Here is a 23,123-nt window from a genome sequence, read left to right on the forward strand (position 1 = left end):
AAAAATTCCCACAGAAACCAGCTGATTTAAGTTTTGAAAATAAATAGCTATATATCATGACACCTCTCCTTTTTCATTAAAATCACTTCTCTCTCTTTCTCTCTTATATTTGCGAGCGAAAGACAATAGAACGAAATAAATAGCCCGTCTTTTGTCTTTTGTTTCTTGGCTCCATTGTTACCCAGCGGAGATAAGAAAACAAGAGACTCCCGTCGCTGTTTACGACCGGGTGCGGTCTTCCTACACACCACCGCTCCTCTTTCTCATCCATACGCATATATATACATATATACACATATATATTCCTTCTATGCACCATCTTAACTCATTCTCATTATTAAATCTCCATTTTTTATTCCCCTTCTCGTCTTTCTCATCCTCCCCCACTTCTCCCGATTCCTCTTTCTGCTTTCGATCCAATCCCATTTCTCTCCTTTTTCTTACGACTAAAAAATAGTTTTTGATATGAGAAATTCTTCCAGGTGGCACTGGATGAAAAAAATAAAAAAATGTCTTTGATACACAAGTACATGTCCCTTATTTAGTAGGGACCCTTTTTAGCTGGACATCGGACAGCGGGACCGAGCCGAGGGACGACTAATTTCAAAAACGGTAAACTGGTTTGTCCAGTTCGCGTTCTTTTATTTGTCCACGTTCTCATATATATGTATATATATCCCTTATATATAAATTCATTCTTATCCTTACTCACTGGTGTATCGTATCGTGTCGGGATTCGGGATCAGATGCTTTCAATGCTGCTCAAAGTTCTGGACTTAATGCCCCGTTATTTCGGCCCACGTGTTCCCGAGTGGGGATCGCTAAAGTTATTACGGGGGGAGGCCACGGTCAATGGTCAATTTTTCACAAACTTAGTTTAGTCTTGCATCCGATTTCGCACAGGAAATACTTATTTTTTTTAGTGAGCAAACTGTTTTTGGATTTTTGTTCAACGGCAACCAGGTAATTTGCTAATTTTATTTTGTGGTCCAGGTTAGAAATTACGGGGGCTCGGTTTAGATGATTTAAAATTTGTGGGAGTTTTCATTGAGTCGTGGGTTCAAGAAATTTTAAGCGGGAGTTTTTTATTTTTAAATTGAGAAATATTGGTCGTGTCAGAGTGTAAAGTTGAATTTTTATTGCGAAAAACGTCATTTAGAAATTGGCGGGAAAAATTTGAATTTTGAAATTTAAAAAAAATTTCTTAATTTACAGGAAATTTGGTCTCATTATTTATAGATTTTTTTAAGTGTGTAATTATGAGTGCAAAAGTTTATGACCGTCCAATTTTTTCATTATTGTTGCCATGAAAATTAAATTTTGGATTAGAAATTTCTCTAAAATTTATCAAAAAAATTGCCTCGTCGTTCAAAGTAAAAATTTTAAATTTTATAGTTTTTTTTGGAGTTTGTAGATATTATCCTTCGTCATAAGTAGACAAAGTTTAATTTTTGAACTAAAAATGCGGCAATGAAAATTTTCGAAAACTGCCCGATTTAAAAAAAAATAATATTTTCATATTTGATAATTTTTTTGAATTTTTTCAACTTAGCTCAATATAAAAACGTCAAAAAGGCCCGAACTTTGAATGAAAATGACAAGATTCATAAATAAAAATTATTTCTAATGAACCTGATGAAAAAAAATTTTTCCCAAAAAATCAAAAATTGAAAAATTTTATTGAATTGTCAAAATAGTCGACTGTCATTGAAAATCGATTACAAAGCCGTGGAATGATAAATAATTTTTAGTACTCAAATTTCCTAAAAATTATTTTTAAATTCCTTCCAATTCGAAAATCGATTTTCGAAATTTTTTTTTATCTTCACCTGTAAAAAAATTAGACCTGCCTAGATATGATCAGATTTCGTAAGATCTGATTATACCGACAATTTTTTTTTTTTTACAATTATTCAGAATTCCTCATATATATTCAGATCTAAATACATATGAAAAAATCTAAGCCCAAATCACAAAAAAATTCAACTGATACAATTAAATCTGACATATCCAGATATAATCAGGTCCAGATTCGAAACTCAGAATCTGATCAGATATAATTTGATCCAATCAGATCTGGCTAAATCTCCTTAGATCTCATCTCTTTTTCTCGGGAATTTACTCAAGACATCCAACTCATTATCAAAAAAATTAAATTCAAAACCCCTACCCCACAACTTGGATCCCCCCCCCCCCCCAAATATTCTAAAAATCCCAAAACTTCTCAGAGTTAATTTGAAAGTTGTCTTTCCCATTTACCTGAACCCTAAAATTGACAGTTGATAAAAATCACAATTTCGAGTAAATCACCCATAAACACATCTAATTTCAAACTCTCCCTTTTCCTCCTCTTCCTTCTCTTCGTAATCTAAAACTCCTCCTAAAAATCCAATTACGAACTTTCCCTCCTCTAAACCGACCCTCCACTGGAATGGCAGAGTCCCAGCCCAAAAAAATAATAAATTCTCAAGAAAAAATGAAATTTGAAACTCCTCCTTTTCCCCCCGTTTCAAAAACCGGCGGTAAAATAATTAAACGTTTAAATTAATAGCCGTGATTTTTCAAAGTTTCATTACATTACTGGTACTCGGGTGTGTAACAAAGAGAGAGAATACGTTGGAATAGTGCGAGGATTTTAGGAGGAGGTAATAAAGGGATGAGAAGAACCTGAGGCGAGTGAAGTATGGCCCCATACTTTACTCTGTGGTCTGAAGGCGTCTTATAAGTAAAGGCTGAGGAGTGTATGCTGAAGCGCGAGCTGGAATTCTCCTTGGCAGCCCCGAGGCTCGCGAAAGCTTCCAGGGGCTTCAAGAGGACCCTGGGAAGAAAGAGAGAGGAAAGAGAAGAAGGAAGAGAGGGTTCTTTTATAAGGGGTAGCAATTGTTGGATACCAAGATCTCGAATTGAAGCCACGATTTAGATTAGACAAATTAATATTATTTAAATCGACGCTATTGTTTATGTGCACGGATTTGGGTGTGTAGTAAAAAGCACATTTGTGTCGAGGGTTTCTGTTGGGTGGATGTTAACTCAACCCTTTGCCTCGTGCCGGGTTCCCATGAGTCTTGAGACATTCACGTTTTTGATGCGTGTTTTGACTTCTTTTATTTTTTAATTTTATTTTTCATGTAAATAAATCTTACGACCCTTCGATAGAAACTTCACCCCTTTTTTTACTTTAATTTTATTAATTGGACATTGAAAAAAAAAAGTAATTAATTTCATTTGTAATCAAGGGGACGTTTTTTTTATACTTTTATTTTACGAACGACAAAATTGTGTTTGAATAATTGGGGGAGGGGGGTTGTAAAGTATAAAAAATTTTTTTTCTTGAAAATAATAAAAAATTAAATTTTTTTAGAGGAAATTTTGAATTTTGATGGCGAAAAAAAATTTATTTTCATAGAACGAAAAGTAAAAAATATTATTGGAGTATAGGAAAATTTAATTACGGGAAAGTCGGTCTTTGGAAAAATTATTTTTTAAAATCTTAGCAGTAGCCCTTTTTTATTTGAAAAGTTTTAAATGAAACTGTTACTATTCGAGAGATTTTCAACAGTAAAATTATATGTAAGGTTGGAAAAGGGGTGGAGGGTTACGTCTCCGAAATAAATGATTCTAATTTCGGTTAAAAAAAAAATTCATATAAGAAAATAAGTGATTAATAAAAATAAAATGGGTTACTTATGCCTAGAGGTGAATTAGAGTAAAAATGAATGTTCAAGTCGAAGACTAAAAATAATTTTTTTTAAGATATATTTGAGACAAATTGCATTTTGTCATCTATTATCTATACGTGAGAAAAATGTCATTTATGCCTTAAAGTTTAATATGTCGTACAATGTAAGACATGTCCTAATTCTTATTTATATGAATTTTTAATGATAAATCCAAGTTAAGGTAAATTTCAAAATCTTATATTTGAGATCAAAATCCAAAATTATTTTTTGACTCGGATGTTGCTGTTATTTAACTACGTTGATAGAATTATCTTTATAATAATAAGATCCTCAAAAAATAGATAATGACTTTTTGTTCTTCTTATATTACACAGAAAGAAAGGATTTCTTGGCGCAAATAACTTTTACTCACGTCAAGAAAATTTTTACTTGTCCTTAGAAATTTTTCGCATTATGAATTGAAAACGAAAATTTTCTGGGAGCGAGAAAAAATTTACTTGAGTTAAGAAAAATATTTTTGGGGCAAAAAAAAATTTTTAGTCCTAAGAAAATTTTCGTTTTCATCTCATAATGCAAATTTTTTTTTGTCCCAAGAAATCCTTCTTTTCTGTGTATTGATATTTTAGTTTTGAAAATCATTTTACAAAAATTTCAACTGTCATAAGAATTGAAAAATAAAATTTTTTTATTCGTTTTTACTTTTCAATTATCTTGTTAATTATATATTTATTAACTGTAGTCTTTGATAGATTCTATATATATTTATATATTTTTCCTACATGATGTTTTGTTAAAACTACAATGAGTTTGAAACTTCTACTAATAATAAATATATTCAATATTTAATTTCCATTAAGAAAAAATATGATGCCGATCAATAAACGTTTCTTTCATTATTACATACAGTAAATAAAACAATCTACTAATTGCTTGTATGTGTAAAATTTGAAAAGTTGTTTCATTATTGAATTAATAAATATTTTATTCTTTATTCTTCAGCAATACAACAGTAGCTTTATTCAAACTGTATTAAATTATTTTCATACATTTTATTGTTCATTTAAGAATACAATACCAATTCGTATTTTTGTAAAAGTACACGCTTGCGTAATAGTCGTACACAGAAAGAAAGGATTTCTTGGCACAATAATTTTTTACTCGCCCCAAGAAAATTTTTGCATTATGAATTTTTGTGTTCAATTTATAATATACAAAAATTCTTGGGCCCAGAAATTCTTTTTTTCTGAGTAGCTCCAAAAAATTTTTGATCAAAACTCGAGTCGAAAAATAATTCCGGATTTTGGCCGCAACAGTGGATTTAGGTCTCATTTAACAGTTTTTGTCGGACATGTCTCAATTAAGCCTCAACAGCTTAACTAATTGGTTGTTTCATTGTACCAACGTGAATATCATGATACGAGGACAAAATTCATTCAAAATTGGGACTTAGAAATAATTTTAGCTTCACGTATTGTTAAAGGCAAAATGAGTTTAAACTGGGACTTAGAAAAAATTATGTTCCATTTTTGCACCGAAACTAGAGATTTCAAGCTATATGAGGCTTTTTTTAAAAGTCGATACGATTATTTTTCACAAAGTTACAGCCTTGCAAAGATCACAAAAAAATTTCTACGATTATTCTGTTTCTGCAACACTTATTGCTTACAACCTTTCATATCGTCCTAAGAAAATGGTATGAATAGTTCTAAGAGTAACGAAAAGTATAAAACTTACTCTTCCAATTTTTGAACGCATAAATTGATCTTTTACTATAAGAAAAAAAAGTGCAAATTACTCGAAGAAAGTAAAAATATAAAAAAAATTAGCTTAGCTCTACATCAACCATGTGTTAACCCGACATCGGAAAAGAATAGTTACTTCAAGAATATTCTTGTAGATCCTTTTTTTCAGATAATGGTAAGGTTTACCGATGCCTTTTTTATATTCGGTGTTCAAATTTGGTGAAAGAAACTAGAAATTTTAAACACACAAAATCTTTTGTTTCGATAAAAACTCGTTCATTCTCATATATCTTATTTGCAACGGAAGTTATAATTTTGAGTTTAGTCTTGCATTTTGGTCTTGGTCTTCCAAAATCGCAAGACCAAGACCAAGACAGATTTCGCTCATTACTATTGGCATGAGTGTATTAAAATTAACTAGAGTCATATATATTGAATATTATTCAATGAGCTAAAGTTACTATTCATAGAAATTTATTTAAATTACAAGTAAAATAATACTAATTATCGTACAGCATCTAACAAGTTACTATACATTTACTAATTTTTCGACAATATATAAATTAAAATTCACACAAATAATTTTTCTTGTTTTCAAATTTTAAATTTTCTTAGCGGGATATCCGACTCGGCCGATGCGGAGTTAAAAAAATTTTTTCATCACCTCTCGATTTGACCATGGATCAAAAATTAAACTCCCGCCATATGTTTTCTCTGACTACAAGCATTGTTTTGGTGCAGGTGATACCTACAGACGAACGCTCATATATGTATACAAATGTATATATATAAATAGATATAACGCCTCTAAGAAAATAGTCGACCATTTCTATCTTGACTTATTTACGATGGGAGAAACATCACGTGATGCAATAGAACCGAGAAGGGTAAATTTCACCCCCACAGTTACACCCTTTCTTCGTATCACCCTAACCCTTTACAGTATTTCTTACAAAACCCGCCTACCGTAACTCCCACGTATTCTTGAATACTGGCAGGCTGCAACTCAGACAATTTAAAGTTAAAAAAAATAAATAAATGGAGGATAAAAAATCTTTAAAAATTCTGCGGTCTAGCGAACCGAAAATAATCACTGCTGGCAAATGTCGCGGTCACGCAACTTCGTTCCACAAGAAACACACATGTGATAGATATATATATATATACATATACATGTACAGAAATTGTTACATTGTAATTTAACTTTCTCTTTTTTATGAAAGACCAACCGATGTCTCTTATTATTGTCAAGGGTATTGAGTTATTATTGCCAGTGAAACTCACCCTTTTCCGAACATACTCCGTTATTAAGTTGCCCGCAAATCGATTCAGAATTCTCAATTTCTCTATATATTTAATTTACCCTTTGATGCTATCGATTTAGAATAGAAGGCTAATGTTGGGTTATTATGAAATTTCTAATTATGTAGAGCTTAGAAAAAAAAAATTTATATATTTTTTCAATTCATTAATTTTAGAAGGGAGGGGTTGGGATAAATTAAGACTCTAAGAAAGTAATCAACGGTCTTCTATTTATATACACGGAGAAAAATGTTGGCTCAAAACCTAACAATTTTTACAATGCTGTCGACCAAACTTGAAACAGGAATTGAAGCATCCAAAAAATTACTATGCTCATACAAAAAATTATTATGCTGTATCACGATACTTACTACGCGCAAGAAACTTATCGATAAGCTTTAATAAAAATTACTTTCATACAATATTATAATTGTGATGTGGCATAATAATTTTTTATAAGAATTTAACATACTAACTTATTGAATGCTTTACTTTCTGTTTCAAGTTTGGTATCGGCAGCATAATAAAAATTGGTAAGTTTCGAGCCAACATTTTTCTCCGTGCACGCCGACTCTTTGGCTTTGGACTTGTATCGAAAAAATGGAAAAGTTTACGAGTGTAAATGTAGAAGTCATCAGACAAATTTATAATTATAAGTAATTAATAAAATAATGTTTATAAAAAAAGGAACTAATTAATTTCGAAATTTTTTAAATGCGCATTTTACAAAATTTTTTTTTATTAATTAATAACTTTATTCATTTATATTTCTAAATTTGTCTGATGCCACATTCGCACTTATAAAAGTTACCCGTATGAAAATAATATAAATGGTCAAAATATATGATAAATATCAGAAAATATATGTGGCCAATTTAATTATAGTTTCTGATATATTAAAAAATATAATATTCATCATATACGAGTCCGTATATGTTTAGTATATATAAAATATATATGTAAATCATATACAAAAAATATATTTTTATCATATATGAAAATATATATTCTTGTCATATACGACAACTATATTTTTATCATACATAAAAATATATATTTCTATCATATACGAAAAATATATTCTGATCATATATAAAAACATATATTTATATTGTGTATGGAAAAAAAAATTTTCTTATTCGTATGACCAACTCCAATTAAATTAGATATAAATTTTAATATACTCTTTAAATTACAGTTAAAATTTTCAAAATTAGTTAATTTGATGCGAATATATATACCCATATACATATACATACACCGAATAAAATATATGCTTAAATAAAACAAAGAAAATATATGGTGCCGTATATAATATAAATTATATGCTACCATATATTTCATTTCATATAAAAATTTTATATTTTTTTATTATAAAAGGAAATATATCAATACAATATATTATAAGGTAAATGTAAATGTATATATAGCTTAATATAAAAAACATATAAGTTACATATATGGAATACATATATTTACTACTGTATATAATTTTATATTAAATCGGCCAAAAATCTCTATATGATTTTTTATAATATACAATATAATATATCATATATTTTTTTGTTGCAAACATATATGATTTTATATATTTTAACCATATATTGTTTTTTCATACGGGTAGTTTCCTGATCGGGTACTGGGTCTCTTACCTTATAACAACTTTTCAAATTTTACACATGGAATCATTTACTTGATTGTTATATTTACCGTATCTACATAATAAATGATGCATTTATTGATCCGCATACTGATAATTAATTACCTTCTTCTAGTATTTAAAAAATGTCACCATTTTTTTAATCCCTTAAATTTTCCATGAAAAAAAAAAATTCTATTCAATTCACTTTCATATTTAGTGATTTTCTAATTTATTTATTTTTATCAAAAATTTTCTGAATCTCAAAGTTAAAAAAAAAGATTTTTTATTTAAAAAAAAAAAAAAATTTTTAAATAAATTAAATTTACAAATTTCATTTTATCTTCAAGTGGATATGAATAAACTCGAGTATCTCGCAGTAAAAAAAAAATGACAATTTTTTATTTTTGCCTGAGGGTAAATATCCGTCGAGACTTTTCAGAGAGCATTTCAAATAATTTTAAACCCTCGAGAAATATTTAATGAAATTCTCAGAGTCTTCCTCTAGCTACTGGGATGGATCTTGTTCAGATACGAAAGACAGCTTTTGCCGGGGTTGAGTTTCTCTAGAAGCTAAGAGGGAATGAGATAAAGAATAAATGAGTGAGTGAGCGAGTAAGGGAGTTGGTTTAGTTCAAAATAAAGATAGGAAAGGAAAGAAAGGACGAGGGATGGTTTTAATGATTTTTGGGGGGTTGCCAGCAGGAACGAGAGAAACCCTTTGCCTTTCTCTTTCTTTCTCTCCTCTGGATCCTCGGTACTCGGTCCTGGATGCTGGATTCTAGTGAGCGGTTGGTACGAGAAAAGGGGTTGAAATTTTTAAGCCTCTTCAGCCCTCGTCGCGAGTCACTCCTCACGTCCATCCGCGGCTTACCCTCTTACAAGCCCCGAAAGACGAGAGGAAGGTCGTCAGTGGGTATTATTATTCTGACGCAGAGACTGTCTGTGAGAAAATGGAACCAAGCAAGAAAGAATAACGACGCCAAGGGTCGCTATAAAAGAAGACAAAGAAAGATTGTGGGTGTGGGATTAATAAAGAAGGGTTGTTATCCCCTTCAACTTCAGTCGGACCAAAGATGGCTGGCAAAATGGAGCTAAACCTTCTTTTTTTCTGTTTACTGTCATTACTATTTTTTTAAAAATTAATTAGGGGCTGAAATAAAAATTATCGCTTTTTTTCAACGCGAAAATTGATTTTTAATTGAATTTATTTTTTTTTTTTACGGAAAATTTTTTTTTGAGTAGAAAACATCTCAGAAAATTTATTTGAACCGAAAAATTTAATGGAAATTTTTTTTTTTTTAAATAAAATACTGGGAACAATGTTGAAAAAAATTTTGGTTTGGTTTGAAAAGTTGAAAAATTTTTAAAAGAAAATTTTTAAGATGTAGTTATGTGAAAAAAATTGATGGAAAATTTTAGAAAATGATTTTTACAATGAAATTTTCAGGAAAAATTTCCTTTGCTTTGGAAAGTTTGAAAATATTAAAATAAAAATTGTAGAGATATAGTTATGTGACGAAAATTGATGGAAAATTATGGAAAATGATTTTTACAATGAAATGTTCAGGAAAATTTTCCTTTGCTTTGAAAAGTTTAAAAATACTTAAAATAAAATTTTTAAGATATTATGAGAAGAAAATTGATGGAAAATTATGGAAAATGGTTTTTACAATTAAATTTTTCGGAAAATTTTGTTTTGCTTTGAGAATAATGACAAATGAACTTAGAAATATATCCATGTAAACATTGAGAGTAGAAATTGAAGAAAAATAGTTTTTTAGACGGAAAAACTCCGGAAAATATTGAAAAAAAATTTCAGCTTCGAAAAACTTGAAAATAATTGGAAACAGACTTGAACAATCAGTTTCTGTGGAAAACGGTCGTGGAAATCCTAGAAAACTCATTTTCTATTGGTCCAAATTTTGGAAAACCGCAAATAAATTTTTTTCTGACTGGAAAAGTCTCAATGTAATGAAAAATCATTTTAATAAATGAATTTATGCAGAAAATTAGGATTTTTTGTCTATTTCCATCAAATTTCGAAAATGATGAGAAATTTTTCAATTTCTAAAAAACGATTGAAAATTATTAAAAAGAAATTCACATACTTCTAAAATTGTTGGAAAAATTTTATTATTTCGAAAAATTTTCCAAATTCACAAACTCTAATTTTCTGATCGACGATTCAGAAAAAATTTAACGAATTATATTTCCATACTCGCACTCATAAAAATCATTCGTCCTGTCAAAATATTTAGAAAATGTCTGTAATAAAATTTTTCGTCGCTCGGAAAATGATTTATTCAAAATTTAATTTATATATTTAAAATGAAAAATTTTTTTCACCGTCAGCAATAAACAGTAAAAAAAAAAGTACTTTTCATCGCTCTTGGGAAATTTTCTGAAACTGTTCACGCAGTTTTTCCAGTTAAAAAATTAAATCCTGAATTCCCCTTGATAACTTTTTAACAGAATATTAAAAACTAAAGAGATATTTTTTTTTTCAACATTTCCAGAGTTTGGAGCGCGAGTAAGCAACCCCGTTGGTTTATTATCATCAGCGAAGGATAATAAAGGAAAGGAAGGAAAGCGCGAGAGGATCGAGATAACCGGTAGGACGTCGTGCACCCAGCATATACATATATATGTGTATATATATACATAGCAGTATTCTGAAAAGCTGAAACTCCGTAACGGGTGACGGAGAACGGGAGAAAGAGAAAAGGGAGGAAGGGAAACCTAGAGTTTTCCTCCACCCCCAGTGGCACCTTCAACTCACCCTCCGAACAACGACGACGTCGAGCGATTTTCCTTCTCTTGCTTGGCACACACCAGTCACTAGGAGGAGGGAAAAGGAGGAAAAGGAGGAAATAGGGGGTAGTGAGAAGGAGAGTCGCCTTCATTAGCAAACTTTCGTTTAAAATTTTCCGAGGTACGAGTAGTCGGATGCCTCGTCACTGGCTCTTTTACCTCACCCCCAAATATCCCCTCGCCTTTCTTTTCTTCCCCCATCTCTTTTTCCTCCCTCTTTTCCTACCTCCTTTCTCTTATATATTATATACGTATATAAGTGTGTATATATTCGCCGAGGGCAAAAACAAACGTTCCACCCTCAACTCGATTTCAACTTTCGAGATATAATTAATTTTTCGAGACCGCTCGACGCCAGCATCGTTTGTTGCCATCTCATCCCTCATCAGACTATTGCCATTCTCAAACTTTTTACTCATTCGTTCCCTATTTGTTCTCCATTTTTTTTTTACATATTTTTTGTTTATCGCCACCATCATTAGAGATCTCACTGGTTTTTGTTCTTGGATTTTTGGTTTTGGGTTTTATTTAACGAGAGAACGCGATACGCTGGAGGCGTCTTTCGTGCCGTTATCTCTGCTACGACCTTTTGTGGGGTTGAAACACCGTCGAATAAATAGTAACGAAATCCTCGGGTGGTCTCGCGACTTGTCCTAAGATCCCATAAACTACAAATAACGAGATATCAAGCACACAAGAGCTCGGGGTTACATTTTATAAGGTTACTACCGAATCGCTTGTGTCAGATTACAAATATCGTGTAGAATATTGGATGGAATATGGGTTAAAAAAGACAGGAAAATACTTTAGGGGAGGGAGGGGCAAAACGGGGTACTTAAGAAAATAACAAGTTTTCGAGGACTCAAACTCACTAAATCTTTTTTTTTTTAATGATTTTCAAAGTAAACATAAAAAATTTTCAGTTACTGTTAAAAAAGAAAAAGTTCATTTTTGCGGTCAAAATGGGGTACCCCCTAAAAAGGCAAAAAGAAAATTAAGTCAAATTTTTTTTTAAGTAATTTACGTGAAGAAAAATTATATTTCACATGATTATTGGATACAAAGGAAGAAAAAAAATTTTTGAATAGTTTTTATCCGAAAACAAAAGTCATTAGTATTTTTCAACTGACAATTGATTATTGGAAAAGTTTAATAACAAAAAATTCAAAATAACGCTTAGTTATATTGACAAAAGTGATTTTGGAATTTTTAAAAAATATTTAAAAAATTAAATTTATTTTTTATAAAATTTTGGGGGTATCCTATTTTGCCCCCCTCTCTGCCCCGATATTTTTATATATAAATGAATTTTTATTTAGACTTGGTGACCACAGATTTCGGAAACTGAAATTCCGTAACTTTTGCAGGTATTCCAGTGAAATAATTAAAAAATTCCCTAAGGAAAAAACCCCTATACCCGCTCAGTATCATTAGTCGCTTCCTTTAACTGTTTAAGGCGTTTTTTTATAATTTTTATAAAAAAAAATTATAACTAAAAATATTGTTATTGATAAATAATTATTTGTGAATCTAAATATATTAAAATATGATGTATCAAATTATTTTATAATAGATTATAAATTTAAATTAAATGACTGTTTTAAAAATCGCGCTCAGCCGGGCATTTTTTACTTTAACGTTCATTCGTTAGATTTAATTTGGGTTACGTTAAATTTTTTAAGAATTGGTGTAACTATATCTTATTAAATAAATTTTTTAAATTCATGAAATTTTATATTATGAAAGAATAAAGTATTTATTCGACTATGGGTACACTCAAGGACCTTATTTAAAAAATGAATAATAATTAATTATCAAGATTATTCTTCAAACTTAAATTTTATTCTAATACTCGAAACTTAAAAAAAAATTATAAAAAAAAAAACTGGGCGTCGGTTGACCCTGCGGGCCAGCCCCAAAACTTCCTGCTGTTTTCGAGCTCTTTAAGCTCGAAAACATTGTTGTGAGTACATTTTCGAGCTCTTCGAGCTCGAAAATACTATTGTATCCTATTCTTTTCGAAAAACACCGTTTTAGCATTTCTTTCTCTCACGATATCTCACGAACGAATCGACCGATTTTGATGTTTGAGGCGGCAATCGACGTGTTTTATTGAGTTCTAGAGCTGATTAGATTTTGAAGTCGATCGTTCGAGTCGTTTCTAAGAAATCAATAAAAAACAAATAAAAAAAAAAAAATTTTTTCCGTAATTCGCCAATATTTTCGAATCTACTTGATCAAATGATCTGAAATTTTTAGAAAAGTTGATGGCCAACAAGCTCTTTCAATTGCCGCCTTAACCATCCAAATCGATTCATTAGTTAAGAAGTTATAAGCCGGTCACACACATACATACATACACACACACACACACACACACACACACACACACACACACACACACACACACACACACACACACACACACACACACACACACACACACACACACACACACACATACATACACACAGACACTCGGACATCATTCTGAAAATAGTCAGAATAGCTTCCTAGAACCTCAAAACGTCGACATCTGATGAAATTTCGATTTTCGAAAATTGGGGTGAAAACAATAACTTTCCAATTTTTCGAAAATCGTCGATTTCCTTAGCGGGAAGTTAAAAATATGGTTTTTCATTTTATTTATTAATTTATATTGAGTGATTTAATCTCACTCCAATGAAAAGTGAGCGGGTATAGGGGCTTTTACCTTATATGTAGTAATATTAAATCATTGGAAATATTCATTTAATTCAAAATAAAATGGTACAAGTCAGTTCAATAAATAATCAATCATTGTCGTCAAATGAAACTTTATTTTATTATTTGTCAGTATTCATAGGTTTTTTTTATTTATTGAATGAATAATTTTTTATTTTTTATTTTAAATCTATGTTTTTATATAACTTACTCTATAATAAAATATAAATAAATTTTTCATTTTCACTAGAATAAATTTCATAAATAAGAACGTTTTATAGAATATTAATAATATATTAATCAAGTACGCGAATAATAAATATAGTGAAACTTATTAGTTCAATACTTATGTATACTTTTAATGTTTTTGGTTTTTCAACTTGTCAGTATGCATGTTAACAGCTCGAAGATCCTCACGATTGGTTTCTACTAAGACTTTTTTTTTTCTAACAGCCTTTTTAATTCTGACTGCTTCATTTTTTCGCTATTGGAATCAATTTCTACTAATTTTTCTTCAAGACGGTTTTACAATCGCATTCGCGCCGCGCCACTTTTTGAACAGTTTTGACAGAAAAAAAAATTTATCGGATTTTTTCAGTCAAAAAAAAAAGAGAGTAAAAATTTTCCAGCTTTGTGACGAAATTCCCTGACTTTTCCCTGATTTTTCCAGTATATTTATAATTCCCTGACATTTCCAGGTTTTCCAAAAATATGGCCACCATATTAGAATTCAAAATTTTAATTAAACTTTCGGGAACATTAAAAAAAAAATTTCAAAAGTTTTTCTTGTTTTATTTTTAATCAAAATTTGAAAAATTTATATTCAAAAAAATATGACAACTGAAAACTAGATCTTGGGTTCAAAATTTTTTTCAATTTTATTGAGAATTTCAATTGAACTGAATTTAAAAAAAAAAAATTATTAATAATTTTAGCTGTTAAATAAAAATATAAACACGTGAAAAATATTACGTCTAAATAAAATTATTCCGATCGATAAACGGCGCATGAGATATAAAAATGTTGCAACAGGAACAAAGTATGTTAAGATTATAAAAAGTATATACATATTCTTCACGAAACTCTCATATAAATTAATACTGATCTTCCCTCCATTCTCTGTTGCCTGATCCCGCATTTCGAACCAGACAAAGCAGCCGATTTTATGAGACAACCACGAAAAGAATAACATCAAGAGTGGAAATTATAATGAGACCAAAAGTGTATGCGTTCAAGAAATTTATCAGGATATATTTATATATTTATGTATAACGTTCACCAACACACTCATCGGTAAACCCTCATAGACTTAAGCTTGCATTTAACTCTTCTACTCTTCGATATACTCTCCACCACCCGCTTAATATTTAATTCGGATGAAATAATGTTAAAGTGAGGATTTCGTTAACTATTAATGTCGAGAAAACCCAAATCATCTTACTTCATATAGATGCCTATTCATATAATACTATTATACTTTTAAATCCTTCACTTTCTTATACTAATCTAACAGTTGCCATTTTCTTCATTGTGTAATTTTCGAAAACTTCCTGCTAATTAGATCATTAGCTTCAATAGTTCTCAAAAATTTATTTTTGAATTCATAATGAGGGACCGGAATATAACGAAACACCCAAAATTACGCGCCATCAGCCATTTTATTTTTTCTTATAACTTTGATGACAAGAATTTTCATTTATTTTTTAAAAAACTTCAATGAACTTTCAAAAAAGTCTCGTTTCTAGTCAAAAAAAAAAAAAATCTGAAAAACAGTTGATCTCATGACCCAACCTCGAAAACGTCATTATTTGAAAATTTTTGAGTAAATCGGACTCAAAAAACGCTTGGATCCAAAAAACAAAATCATTTTGCTGAAAAAAAGTAATATTTGTCTGATGATATCTTTGGAAATCGACTGATCGAGTGCTTAGTGGCAATAGAAAAGATATTTTGAGACTTAGCTTTGAGTAAATTTTTAGTCAATTTGGTCAAGCGGTTTACGATTTATGCACAGAAAACAAAAAAATGAAATTATTTTGATTTTTCGAATAACTTGGAAACTACTCGGCGATTTGTTCCAGAAAAATGGTAAGAAAAAAATTTTCTTGGGCCAAACAAATTTTTCTTCACCTGAGGAAATTTCTAATTTATTCAAGAAAATTGAAATTTTCAAAAAAAATTTCTTAAGTCCGAAATATTTACTTTCAGTCGAGGATTTTTTTCCTGTGCACACACACACTCGGACATCCCCGAAAATAATCAGAAAAACTTTTCAAGATTTTCAAACCCCGAGATCTGATAAAAACCCAATTTTCCGAAATTTGACCGAAACCAAAATCTTCTTTTTTCAAAAATTTTCAATTTTCCTAACGGATGTTGTATAAGATAGACATGTACTATTGTCTAAAATTTTATGGTAAAACCAACTCCTCTATTTCTTCCAACGAACTTTGACAAAAAAATCTAATTTACTAAAAAGTAACTTTGCAAGATTCAAAAAGAATATAGAAGCTGCTCTCAACGGTCTTATTAAAACGCGAAGCAAATTCAGCTCGCTAAAGTTTTAAATGATTTTCGTCAAAGTTACCTCTCGCGAGTTGGTTTATTAGGAAAAGTCAATTTACCCAAGAGTAAGACCAAAAAGACAACTTTCCAAAAACTTTTCAGCCTTTCTTTATATTTTTAAAATATCCCGTTCAATAACTATCTGAAGTTCAACGACATCCAGGAAAAACTCTATTGCATTCTATGAAAGCAAAAAGTTCATTGTGGGGGGGAGTGTTACGTAAAGTCGTTGATTAATTTATAAGAAAGGTTTCCGTCAATATTTAAATGACTGGTCCAATGAACCCTCAAAGAAATGACAGAGGTCGCTGACAGCCGAGAAAAAAGAAACGTAGTTGGAAGTTACCGTAGCTTTTCTCTGTTAAGTAAAAAGGTGGGTGGTGGGTGAGGTTCCGTGAATCAATAAGAACTGTTTCCTCATGACACCCTCCCCGTTAGCAGCAGCAGCAGCAGTAGCAGCAGCAACGGTCGCCTGACGCCCGCCTACTAAACTTCCAGCTCCTCAGTTTTCTCCCCTTTTTCCTTTTATTACCCAGCCGAGGTAGAATAAGCAAGAAAGAGAGACCGGGTGCATACAGCAGCAGTAAGAGAAGCTTGAGAAAGGGGGTTCAAAGTAGGGGTTGGTCTCCGGCCGGCTGCTATCCCAAGCTCTAGCTCTCTTAGAAGTGGTGGGACGCGGCCATCTTTATTTCTCTCCTCCTACAGACTCTCCTTTTACCTCGAACCACCATCCGTCTTGTCTCGATGCTACTAAAACTGCTTCTGGCCACCTTAAACTCTTCCTCCCAGCCCACCCTAACACTTTCCTCCCGATTTTACCAGCTCCTGCAAGTCCTTAGTTTACTTCTTCTTATTCTTCATCACCAGTTATCTACAACGACCAAGGCTTCTTGGAGACAACCTCGCTCTACTTTATTTTTCACCACTCAAACGAGCTTTAATTATCTCAGAACTCTTCCTTGCATTTATGCAAATTAATTATTTTTATCATCTCAGAATTTAACATAAAAAACAACGTTATGGTTTCAGAAAAACAACAAAGGACGAGATGTCAATGGACCCAAGTAAGCAGACTAGAGCTTACAGGAAGGAGTTTGACAGCCGTATATGTAAGAATAAGTTACCATGGGACGATGAAATGCGATGTATGTTTTCCTGGCCAAGAGAATGAGAATGAGAATGAGAAGGAGTGAAAACGGGAGAGGGTATTGGAGACGCGATGTTGCCGGATCAATTTCGGTGGACCGCAGACACAAACTGTTTCACAGTGGACTCAATCGAGCGCGTCTATTGTAGTTTCTCGCTTTCTGCAAGCTCCATTGATCAGCTCTCCCCAACGAGGACTACAAACCATTCCTTCATTTTCCTGTCCTTACTCCTCTTCCTTTTCCTGTCCTTACTCCTCTTCCTTTTACTCCTTCTTCCTTCAACTCCAATTCTTCCTTTTCTCCGAATATTAAACCATCTCTTTTCATTTTACTCCTCCATTCGTCTCCGGTTCCAAGTCCTTGTCTCCAAAATTCACTACCACCATTACCAGTATGCAAAAACCAGGGATCCCAACTCCCACCCAACTCCCAACTACCAGACCAACTACCGCCCAAACCAACACTTGTCTCATAACTCCAATTTCAAGTCGACTTAAATTTCACATTTAAATTACCAACGACGCCACGTTGCCGGATAAAGATTTCAGTTCATGAAAGGAGACACTATTTAATATTATTATGAATTTTAAATAAAAAATGCTCCTTTTTTTTTGTCTTTTCTCAGGCTCGTTCATGTTAGCGTTAATTTTATTTGTGGGTAAGAGGGTTTTAATAAAAAGATACATTACCGGTGAGGAAAATCGCCGAGTTGGAAAGAGAGTGTGTATAGTAAGGCATAGTGCGCTTGGGTAATCAAGCATCTGTTTTATTTCGAGCATATCAGGGCAAACGTGTGTTTTGGTCACACACACAGATTCAAATCTCCTAACCAGTGTCTAAGAGGTAACAGACGCTTTACTACCGTACGCATTACCCGAGTCTTTTAATTAACCATTTAATGCTAACTTATTTTTAACTTCTTTTTGTTGAGTGGAAAATAAATACTTTTTCTTTTGTGTTTTGTTTTACGCGGGCTCTTTAGAGGCGAAACATCTTTCGAAGGCTCTTCGCTTCGACGGTCTATCGATTTATCAATTAGTCGTAAAACAATTTCAGTAGCCTGACAATTACGCCAGACATCGTTCCTTTGATGTCTCGTCTCTTTGTTGGCTGGAAAAATTTTTATAATTTCTCGTTAGAGTTATTACCGGACAGACTTGTGTCCATTATTGCCAATAATGCCTCAGATTTTCTGTTAAAGTAACAGTAGTTTTTTATATTTACGAGCTCGTAAACTGGGAGAATAAAAAAGGGAAAATAGAAAATGATCTGAGTCCTTTGAAATGCTCTAACCCTCATTCCGTCTTTTATAACCCGAGAAACTCGTAGCCGTAAGAAGAGAGTTCGGTTCACAAGGAGTTTTCCCGTGGCGTCTCTCTGAATTCCAATTAAAATTTTCTTCTCTAAAAACAGAAGAGCCCTGGAGGATGAATGGATGAAACGAAGTGGGTGGAACCCGGCACCATCGGCGAGGTGAACAAGGTAGCTTGGGGTGTTCCAGCAAAAGGAACGGGGCGGCTTTCCGGACTTGCAGCCCGGAGGGTAAAGCGGGAGGTATCTAGAAGCGGGGTTCAAGAAACGAGCAAGAAAGTAGATTATAAAAGCAAGAGAGAGAACGTAATTAAAGAAGGGGCGGAACACTACGGTGTATACTTATTCCAGATACGGAAAATATAAGGGGTAGTTTTAGTTTTAAGGGGCTCCAAGGGGCCTACGGGAAGGGTAATTCTCCAAGGAATCTCAGTTTGTTTTTATATAACGGGGCAGAATGGCTCTAGTTCAAAGTTTAATTTCCTCCTTTTCCTTTCTTTCTCCTCCTTTCCTTTCAGAACATTATTTTTATTTAAATCATAATAAACTTTTACTCAGATCCAAGATGGAGTTTCTTAAGCATTAAATTTTATTTCTTTGAGAGCTAGTTTGCAAGTATAAGTTTCCCTTTAAATATATAACAAGGGTCTGAAAATTCTTCACAGCCAACTCTGGGGAGGAATTTTCGGGCACAAGGAAGAGGAATTTTTTCATCGTATTGCTGTCAAAAAATACAATAGAGAATTTTCTTGTTGATTTGTAGGATCGATACCTGGTGCCTTCCCCTAGGTAACTTCAGATTCAAATTCGCAAGGAAGAATAAAAATCCGAAGAATTTTTGCAAACTAAATGAACGAGCTAAGGAAAAGTAAATGAACGAGCAAAGTAAAGTAGAATTCGCGATGTGGTGGGGAGTGTAACGGTTTTAGTATTAAGAAGAGAGTACTACTGAGCATGGACCGCCCCAGTCAGGGGGGAAGGGGGAGTTGATATTTAAATCTCCCCTTTTATAATTTCACCTCTCTTGCGTCCATAGAACCCTACAGCCCGCGCTCACTCGACGGCCCACTCCCCCAAGTCTCCTGATACCCCGCTCCCCTTCTCCTTCTAACCCCGAACCCCCATTTTATCCCCTTATTCAACGTCACCCTCGCTCTTTATAGTATCTCACCCGTTTTAACGTTCTTTCTCTCACGGTTCTTTTCTTCTTTCTCTCTTATACTCAGCTACCGCTCACTCTCTATGAGTACACGCCAACGCTTCGCCGGCCGCCATCATGAAAATATTAAGAACTCGGAAAATGGCCGCCCACTTGCGCTCACCATCTAAGGAAGGTATCCAAGGAAAATTTTTAACTGTTTGTCTCGGTAATTAATTCATTTTTTCCATTCCGATGGACAAGGAGGAGTTTCACTTCCGCCAGAAATGAGCCATTGGGAGGGGGAAAGAAAAAAATCAATGAAGGATTGAATAGTCAGTAGGAATGGGTTCTATTCGATACTGATCTGATCAATCAGGGCCAAGTATTTGATTTTTCGGGTCTTAGTTTATTCAAGTTTACTAAGATGTGGGAGCCGAATCTTTGGCGGGTTTAGGAGAAATCTGGGGTGAAAGTAAAAGTTAAACCGAGAGCTCGTACGCGTTGTAGTGTGACAAGCTGTGAAGGGTGACGACATCAAGGGGGTGAGATTTGTCCCACATTCGCTGCTCTGCTCTCTACGCTGCTTCTGCGTATGTGTACATAGAAGAGAATGCTTACATACATGCTTCAGAATTTTTGGAGGGGATCGCAGAATCCTCAAGTGAATTTACACAGAAAAAGATTTCTTGCCCTAAGAAATTTTTTGCAGTTTGAATTGAAAATCAAAATTTTTTAGGGTGGGAAAAAATTTCTTACATCAACAAATCCCTTTTTCTGTGTAAAGATTTAAATGATCTGGTAATAAATCTAGAAAATAAAATTGATATTTTTTTTATTGCACACCTAAGGGTGTTTATGAACGGTTTGTTTTTTTTCGAGTATTTTACTCACGAAAATATTTCTACACTCTTTCAATTACACCAAAATAGGTAAAATTGTGTATTAGCATATAGAGAATTTATTAAGGAACAATTTGAATCCAATATTAAGTCGATTCGTTATTTTATTAGTTTAAAATAAATTACTTTAACTCAAGAAACCAGTGCTGTCAATTGTTACGTATGAAACTTCGTAGACACGATAACTCTCGATAGACACAATTAATCGGCCCAACTTTTTTTTTATTATCTTTGTATTTTTTATCACAAGAACCCTATGGAAAATCATAATCTAAATCCTTTTAGTTTAATTGTAATTAATTAAAAACGTAAAACTGATTATTCACGAAAAATTTAGCCGCCATTTTTATTTTTACTGTTGTTATTATTTTTTTCATTTTTTTTCTCCATCAGCTACTGGCAGCAGCACTAACGTACCAGTATAGGTTTGAAAAAAAAGAGTGACATCTAAGACAAAAAGGCGGGATATTTAAAAAAAATGTTAATAAAAAAATAATAAACTGAAAATAATAAATAAAAAAATCAAATTGATAATTTATAAGTCGAATAAAAATTCATAATAAAAAAAAAATAAATTAATATTATAAAATAAAAGTAATGATTAAAAATAAAATGAGCGATTGAGGTGTGCACTTTTGGATTTTCCTACATTTACTTACTAATTTTTTTTTCTCAGATTTGTCGAGTAAAAATAAGTAAAAAAATGTTTTATCGAGTTTTTGAACGTGATAAATTTATGCAAGACTGCAACGGATGACTTCTTCTACGTCTTAGAGAGTAGCATTAACGGTAATATGTCTTCGTCAGCGGACGCCATCTTAGCTGAAGGATAAGAAGGAGTTCTGATGGTGGTACTGGAACTAGTGCTGGTGCTGGTGCTGGTACTGGTGTTGGAACCGGAGTCTAGTATGGGGTAGCTGAGGAGAGGGTATGAAACGATTAAGAAAATGAAGATGGATACTACGGGATAAAGGAGATATAGGTTGGGTGGAAGGTGGCTGGTCGATGGAACGCCCCCTCCTCTTCTCCCTTAAACTCCTTCGGGTGGATGATGGTAAAGAGATGAGTATAAGAGAGTTTGGTATGAGTAGAAAGCGATGAGAAGAAGCTCAGTGATGCCGTTCGAGTGCTGGTGTCTGAGTACAAGAGGGTGGTAACCGGGCGATCAGCAAGAAATAGCTTAGAAGAGCGTTTGATCGGCTGGAAGATACTCGACACGTCGGTTTAATCATTCGGAATCATTCCCGAAACACCCTCATTTATTTTATCCCTCGTGTCGTTACCTCACTTCACTGTTTGTACTCACACACCTTCTTGTTTAATTAACTGTTTATATTTGATACTTTTTTTCCTTCAATTTGGTTTTTCACGCCAGTTTTTCCAATCAACCCATATGAAAAAATAATATATGGTTAAAATATATAAAATCATATATGTTTGCAACAAAAAAATATATGATATATTATATTGTACATTATAAAAAATCATATAGATATTTGGTCGATTTAATATAAAATTATATACAGCAGTAAATATATGTATTCCAGATATGTAACTTATATGTTTTTTATATTAAGCTATATATGCATTTACATTTACCTTATAATATATTGTATTGATATATTTCCTTTTATATTCAAAAAATATAAAATTTATATATGAAATGAAATATATGGTAGCATATAATTTATATTATATATGGCACCATATATTTTCTTTGATATATTTAAGCATATATTTTATTCGGTGTATGTATATGTATATGGGTATATATATTCGCATCAAATTAACTAATTTTGAAAATTTTAACTGCAATTTAAAGAGTATATTAAAATTTATATCTAATTTAATTGGAATTGGTCATACGAATAAGAAAATTTTTTTTCCATACACAATATAAATATATGTTTTTATATATGATCAGAATATATTTTTCGTATATGATAGAAATATATATTTTTATGTATGATAAAAATATAATTTTCGTATATGACAAGAATATATATTTCCATATATGATAAAAATATATTTTTTGTATATGATTGACATATATATTTAATATATGCTAAACATATACGGACTCATATATGATGAGTATTCTATTTTTTAATATAAAAAAAATATATCAGAAAATATAGTTAAATTCGCCACATATATTTTCTGATATTTATCATATATT

General features: G+C 32.0%; 1 long non-coding RNA gene across 1 annotated transcript; it reads left to right on the forward strand.

Moving 5' to 3' along the window:
• The first annotated feature begins 736 nt into the window (after positions 1-736).
• On the forward strand, positions 737-22,328 carry LOC130665593 (uncharacterized). The gene is made up of 3 exons (XR_008989560.1): positions 737-963; positions 10,883-11,298; positions 17,475-22,328. It is a non-coding gene; the product is annotated as an uncharacterized LOC130665593 (long non-coding RNA).
• Positions 22,329-23,123: the final 795 nt, after the last annotated feature.

This window comes from Microplitis mediator, chromosome 3 (assembly GCF_029852145.1).
Source record: "Microplitis mediator isolate UGA2020A chromosome 3, iyMicMedi2.1, whole genome shotgun sequence".
NCBI classification, from domain to species: Eukaryota; Metazoa; Arthropoda; class Insecta; order Hymenoptera; family Braconidae; genus Microplitis; species Microplitis mediator.